The following is an 8,007-nucleotide window of genomic DNA, read 5'->3' as shown; positions in this document are numbered from 1 at the left end:
AACAAGTGGAAATGGAAAGAAAAGATAAAACATAAACATGTTCTTCATGATTCCCAGATATTCCCATGAACTAATTTTTAAAGAATCCAAGACTTAATTAGCAAAACTAACACATGCACAAAGTAGACTATAATCTTTCAAAGGAAAGGATAGTAAAAACTTCTCCAAGAAAAATCTCCTCACCTATGCACACCAGATTGCTGTCGTTCTCCAACATCGCTTCCCTGTACAAAGCCCTCTGAGCAGAATCTAGGCATTCCCACTCCTCCTGGGAGAAGTCTATGGACACATCTTTGAATGTCAATGGATCCTAAAATGAAAAATTACAATTATAACATGTGCGCTTAAACAGGGTACTGGACCCAAGAAAGAAAAAGATAATTAGTAAATGCCTTCTGAATTAAATGATGAATCTGAATGAAGAATAATCTACTCACAAACTCTGTGCAAAAAAGAATAGCATCAGACCCTCCAAGTTTTTGTGAAGATTATGGTGTTAAGGAGCATAGCACATAAATTAAGCCATCAACACAGGAATTGCACTTCACTCCTATATTAGTAACATGTAAGACCAGTTGTATATATTTATCTGATGTAAAGTTACAATGATTATAAGTCTGCTTCATAAATTCGAATGTTTATAACCATGCACTTTAGTCCTATCTGAAACACAGATTTTCACCTTAACATGATCTTTGGCTGGACCTGACTTAACCCTTTCCTTACAGACTTTTCAGTGAGGCCAGGCCCCAGGTACAAATGACACCTTCTCCAACAGCACTGAGTAGAACATTGCAGAAAATAAAAAACTGTATGTGCTCTCCTCCACACCAAGAAGACACAATCCTTGTAAAGAAAATCCTACACCCTGCATGTAACATAGAAATTACAGAAATATCAGAGCATCATTATTCTAACAATACTTTTACAATGATTTCTTCTATCATCACTTACGAACCTAAATTTACCTAGAAGGAACACACTGGCTGACTTATGCACACAACAATAAGAGGGCCTGAGTACAGGGCTCCTCACCAAACAGTAACGAAAACATGAAGGCAAGATCAGTGCCGGCTGAACAATGTTAATGCTGCATACACATACGCTTTCAAAACCAGACAACTACATGTGTGTAACATTTGATAAAGAGAGCTCATTCTAAGGATGAAATAACCAGTAAAGGAGATAGTGCTGTGATTAAGCCAACAGAGAAAAAGATGTCTGCTTCAGAATCTCCACATGGAGAACTCAGCATTTAGCAAAGAAATGAGAAAGGTTTCTTTCTCCAAAGAAAGGAAAAAAACTAACAGTGATGAAAGGAGAGATTCTGCATTAAATGTCATTTTTTCATGTGCTTCATTCTGTAAACTACCAGAAGAAAACTTATTCCTAACAAGTTAAAAACAATGATGTCAATGTCTGGTATTTGGTGCAGAGCAGTTTAAAAGGGAATCAACTACCAGGAGACAAAAGAATACAGGTGTCAACAAACACAGCAGCACATTCCATCAGCCCTGTGATGTTGGTGGGATTAAATACTGAGTAAAGTAATACAATAATCCACAAAAATATGTTTTATATATAGATCAAACAACAATACAGTGGCATATGAGGACTCAAGTCAATCATCCTCCTTAGAAAGTGAAGACTGACATGTTTGAACTTTCACCTATCATATCAGAAACACTTTTGAGATAGTTGGTCATGAATTCATTGGATTAGGCTGGAAAGCATAAGCACTGGAGGACAAAATGGAGAGGTAGATATGCTACATAGGTGATACATATGAAATGTGGCCCAGGCATGGTGGTTTGGGCCTTTACACCCAGGACTCCAGACAAAAGGTCACTAGGGTCTCTGTGAGATCCAGGTTAGACTGGCCTACATAGCAAGTTTTTGGACGAGTAAAGATTACAAGTTCAAACTACCAAACATTTAGGGAAATTAAGTGTATGTGGTCTAGGCCTTGGATGTATTTACCTGAAAAGAAGCCATCTCTCTCCTCCTTCTGGGAGTTTCTTCCCAGGCAATACATAAACACTCTTCTCCCTCTTTCAAGAAACTTCTTCTCAGTTTACTGAAAACTCACTTCACCTGCCAACATAACAAGAGGAAGAAGCACCTGAGAAAACAAAATAGGCCGTTATACTGTCTGCTGTCACTGTAGAAGTGCAGGAAGAAAGCTCAACATGGAGACCCCGTAGAAATATCTGCTTTTCTGCCTTTGAGTGGCCTGCCCTGCCAACAAGATCAAGAATTTCTACTACAACATGGGACTGTAGCTGCCTCACCTCTTTACTTAAAGAAGGCAGAGTAAGATGGTTTTCATCCACTGGAATAGAAGCTAAACTAAGCTCTTTCAGAAGCACTGGTAGCTGACCACCAGCCTCACTCTCTTCTGCCTGCAACTGTTCATTGAAATAGCACTGATGCTTCTACTTAGCTTCATGAACAGAATCTGTGGGGCTGGAGGGAAGCATAAGTAAGAGTTTTCCTTTTAAAGGCTGAAGTTCAGGAGTAGTTCATTGTGAGTTTTAAAAGTCTATTCTTGGATCTTGAGAGATGGCTTAGAGGTAAAGAATACTGGCTGCTCTTACATAGGACCTTGGTTCAACTTGCAGTACCCACATGGTGCTAACAACTGTACTGAACACCTGTTCTGGGGGTTCCTATACTGTCTTCCAGCCTCCACAGACATTGCTCACATGGTTGCACTTACATACACACAAACACAACATTCTTACACATGAAATAAAATAAATCATTCAAAAACGCAATCTTCATTGTGTGATGAAATGATATTTTACATACTTATGAGTTATCCCTGATATTTTCTTAGTTATATACATTGTCATTTGATTTAGTCTATTATTAATATATCCACATGCAAAATTTTATCCTTTCCTATGGTGAGTGTATACAAATTGATCTTTTTTAATAATTTTAAGATAGAAAATGTAAGTTGGAGAATTTATTCACCTTGTGGTGGCATAGAACAATAGAACTTAGTTAAGTCATGAAGCCATGACGCGTTAAGCCATGAAGCCATCACACTGTTTCTGTTATTTACCACACATCCTCCCTATCCACTGTAAACTGCTATCGTACCCTCACTATCTATATCTATCTCTTCGTTTTCTACTTCTTTTATGACAAATCATGTAGTGCTTGCGTTTCAACTTCTTTACCTGATACAGTGTCCACCAGATCAATCCTGTTCTCAAGTATGAGAAGATTCCACTCTTTTCCGTGGATTTTGATGTATTCTTCAGAAATATCACACTTCAGTAAATCTTTCATTTGTCAATGGACATTTTAGTAGATTCCCTATTCTTTAAATCGTGCTGCAATAAATAGTGAGTGCACATATCTCTAGCCCGTACAGAATTCACTTCCTTTGAGTATCTATTCAAGATTTGGTGGTAGGAGCCACAATTGGGAGACACCTGAGGCTCACTTAGTATAGCCACGTCTACTTCCATCCACTGACCTACAAATTACTTGATTTCCTTTTCCATTACTACAAAGTAGAACTCCAGTGTAAATGTAACAAATGTACAAGGATCCACTAATAGACTGAGGGATATTTAGATTGTGCAAATGAATTTCAAAGAGAATACAATAGAAACTCTTTTCTTGAATTCTAGTTTATTATATACTTACCTGAGACATTAAATTGTGTCTCTTCTGATTACTTGGGAGGACTTTGATTGAAATCAAGCCTCTCAAATTCTTGAAATTTCACTGCCAATATTGAAGGAGTCACTTTATAAAAGTTGCGTTCATCAGCCAGTTTTCAGTCTCGAAAATACATTGTGACATTATTTTGAGTATATATATTTTAATAGGAAAATTCATGAAGTGGTAATTATGTTAATTTAATAGTCAATTTCAAAAATGTATGTAGAGAACAAAATATCACACTGCACCTCCTAAATACACATAGTTCTTCCTTGACAAAAATTAATGTTGGAGAGGGTGGGTTCGGATCTCCAACAGAGTACAGCCTAGAGGTCAGCAGACCACCAGAGAGTGCTGAGTTCTGGCCTTCCTCTGGCCTCCAACTACCAGAGGCCCTGAGAACCTAGGGGACTGCCTCACAGTTCCCAGATCCTGCCTCCACCTGGTTGTGAGCTTTGTCTAATTGCACAATACCATCCCCCTACCTGGGATTTTGTGAGGCCCCTCCCAAGGGCCCAGGGAAGTTCTGGCTTTGAGAGACTAAGGCCGAGATCCTAGCAGACAGCCTGAGAGGGTGGCTTTGGACCACCATTGGTGTAACAACTGTGATTTGAGCAGACCACCAGAGAGTGCCAAGTTTTGGCCCGCCTCTGGCCTCCCTCTAGCACAGGGTTGACAATGCATGTGACTGCCTGAGAGAGCCTGGATCCTACCTCCACATGGTAAAGGAAGCCTAAGTGTACCTGACTGGAACCCGAATTGGGCTTCTGTGGTTACCCGTGAATAGTTGATCTGAAGCCATCAGTTCCCTCCAAAATAAACCTGAGAGAACCTGAACCCTGTACCAACTAGCTTTCCATAGTCAATAAAGAAAGGATCTAGGCACCTGGATAATATAAAGAGAAGCATACTTCAAGTTAATTTTCATATCAGAATCATAAACAACAAAAGAAATTCACATGCCAAAAACACAGTGAAAGAATAATAAAATAGAAAGCCAAAACACTATGTCCCCACCAAACACCACCAATCCTGTAGAAAAATTCTACATGGAGAACCCCCTAGAAATAGCCCAGGACACTGACTTTTAAAGAATAATGATAAATATGATCAAGGAATTCAACAAATTTAAAGAACACATGAACAGCAAATCAAAGCCCTAAATGAAGATAAGGATAAACTTCTGAATGAATTTACTAAAGAGATAGAAACATTGAAAAAAACTGGGGCAGAAATGAAGAAGGAAGTGCAAAACTCAATAAGCCAACTTGAAACAACAGGGGAAAGCCTCACCTCTAGAATGAATTAAATGGAAAACAGAATATCAACACTGGAGGATAAAGTTGAAGAATTGCATCACTGAAGCAACAAGTATGGAAAATTAAAAAAAGAAAAACACTGGAATATGCAACCGATGTGGGACACCATGAAAAGACCAGATCTATGGATCATGGGAATAGAGGAAGGCAAAGAATTTCAGTTAATGGTGTTCACCAGATGTCAAATAGAATTGTAGAAGAGAATTTCCCAAAATTAAGGAAGGATATCCCCATACAAATACAGGAAGGACACAGAACACCAAATAGACAGGATCAGAAAACAAATTCCCCATGACATATCATAGTAAAAACACTAAATGTACAGAACTAAGAGAGAATACTGAAAGCAGCAAAAGAAAAACAAGGCACATACAAAGGAAACCCCATCAGAATTACAGATGACTTACCAATGCAAACTATGAAAGCCAGAAGAGCCTGGTCCAAGGTATTTCAAATTCTACAGGACAATAGATGCCAGCCCAGAATACTATACCCAGCAAAAATGTCTATTATACTTGTGGGGGAAAAAAAATCTTCCATGACATGAATAGCCTGAAAGAATATGGGTCCACAAAATAGCACTTCAAAGAATACTTGAAGAAATACAGAGAACAGAGAGAGAAACAACTATACCCTAGGGGCAACCAAAAATAATAAACAAAGATATAAACTAGGAAATACAAAATTATACAGAGAACATAAAGAACAATCAAAATGATGGCAATGAATAAAAACCTTTCAATAATAATCTTAAACATCAATGGATTGAACTCCCCAGTCAAAAGATACAGTCTAAGTGAATGGATTAAGAAACAAAATATATCTCTTTCCTTCCTGCAAGAAATCCATCTAACCTTCAAGGACAGGCACTACCTTAAGGTAAAAGGATGAAAAACAATATTCCAAGCAAATGGCACTAGAAACAAGAAGAGTTTGCCAATTCTAATATCTGACAAAATAGACTTCAAAGTAAAACTAATTAGAAGAGCTAAAGAGAGTCACTTCATTCTAATCAAAGGAACAGTTATCTAAGAAGATACCACAATCCTTAACATATAAGCACCAAATTCTGATGCACCCAAATTCATACAAACAACAGTACAGGACTTTAAGACACAGATTAACCCCAGGTCAGCAATAGTAGGAAACTTCAACATCCCACTGTCTCCATTAGACAGGTCAAATGGACAAAGAATAAATAGACATCTGAATTAAATGATACCATATATGAAATGGACCTAACAGACATCTTTCGATTAGTCCACCAAACACAAAAGAATACACTTTTTACTCAGCACCACATGGAACTTTTTCAAAAATTGACCACATATTGGGCCACAAAACAAATCTCAACAAATAATTCCATGCATTCTATTGGACCACAAAGTAACGAAGCTCTAAACCAACAGTGGACAAAGCCATAGTCACTACACAAAGTTGTAGTGATTGAACAACACAGTCCTAGACAATGAGTGTGTCAAAGGAGAAATTAAGAATGAAATAAAAGAATCCCTGGAATTCAACAAAAAAGAAAATACAACACAATATAACCTCTGGGACACATTAAAAGCAGTTCTAAGAGTGAAGTTTATACCTCTAAGTGGAGAAAGGGGAATGCTCATTCACTGCTTGTGGGATTGGAAACTCGTGCAGCCTCTATGCAAAATTGTGTGGAGAACACTTAAAAAAGAACCTACCATCTGACACAGTTATACCATTCCTTGGCATATACCCAACGGACTCGTCCTAGTGTAGAGACACTTGTACTACCATGTTTGTTGCTGCTCTTTTCACAATAGCTAAGAGATGGAAGCAACCTACGTGTCCTTCAACCGATAAGTGGTTAACAAAAAGGTGGTACATTTACACAATGAAGTTCTATTCAACAGTAAAGAAAGATAAATAATGAAATTTGAAGGTAAATGGATGGATCTAGAAACTGTTATACTAAGTGAACACAGACTCAGAAAAACAAATGACCTATGTTCTACCTCATATGTAGCTCCTAGCACCAGATTCTTTTAAATTCCAAGTCCTTTTAATAAGATGACGCTGTACAGCAGTGCCTTCTGAAAGAAACAACTACCATCATCATGACTACTACTGAACCTGATCCATAAACACAGTCACAGTTGGGCTTGTTGACCGTTGGGCTCATTCATTAAAGGAGTGCCAAGCAGGGTCACTGGACCATCACCTGAGTATCCATCTACTCTTCCCATCCAAATAGTCCAGCCTTGGAGGACAAAAGAAAAATGAGGAAGAACCCAATACAGGGATGCTTTTGGAAGCTCTTGTCAAAAAAACAAATGGACTCTCATATGAACATTTGCAAATTTCCCTGTTCTTCCTTTTTTTTAGTTCCCTGACTAGAATTTGTAATGCTAATTACCCATGCCTTTACTTCTCCTTTACATCTCCTACTCATGATTCAAGGACTTCCTTTTCCACTTAGAGACAAGATTTATGCAATTTGGGAGTCTTTTAGATAGACCTACTTAAGGAGTACTCCAATTGCCTCCCCCTGCTTCCCTGTTCAGCATGGAAGAAGACAGAGTAGTTCGTGTCCCTATCCCTATTGGCAATTTGACTAATCCCTTTAGAGGATGGCATAATAGGAATAAGGTAGGAATTGGCTAGGCAGTTAGGGTAAAAAGACCACCCAAAAATGTAGCCAGTTTCTGAGCTAAAACTCAAAAGGTCCTTGGGCCTGTTTACAACATACTCTGTCCCAAAGACCAAAAATGTCAAAAGTATTTGAGAGCTTGTATCTAATCCTTAAAAGATTTTAGAGTTACCTCTTCAGAGGGAGCATACTGGAGAGGAGAGAGTGGGCATGGATTTGATCAAAACAGCTTATACGCATGTATGAAATTCACAATAAAGATTTTTAAAAATTAAAAAAAATTCCTAATAGGAATGTGCATTGTGTCCAGGGGGGAGGGAGGGATGACCCATTGATGCTATGTGCTGTCCTTTGTGCCATATTTAAATTTGTTCCGTCCTT

General features: G+C 38.2%; 1 long non-coding RNA gene across 1 annotated transcript; it reads right to left on the bottom strand.

Annotated features, from left to right (window-relative positions):
* Positions 1 to 250: 250 nt before the first annotated feature.
* Positions 251 to 4,359, bottom strand: LOC115071229. The gene is made up of 3 exons (XR_003850329.1): positions 3,664 to 4,359; positions 1,981 to 2,122; positions 251 to 310 (listed from the first exon to the last, which is right to left on the bottom strand). It is a non-coding gene; the product is annotated as an uncharacterized LOC115071229 (long non-coding RNA).
* Between the last annotated feature and the right edge of the window lie 3,648 nt (positions 4,360 to 8,007).

The sequence above is a fragment of the Nannospalax galili genome, unplaced genomic scaffold, assembly GCF_000622305.1.
Source record: "Nannospalax galili isolate Female #2095 unplaced genomic scaffold, S.galili_v1.0 scaffold3559, whole genome shotgun sequence".
NCBI lineage: Eukaryota > Metazoa > Chordata > Mammalia > Rodentia > Spalacidae > Nannospalax > Nannospalax galili.
This window is presented reverse-complemented; position numbering and strand designations above follow the sequence as displayed.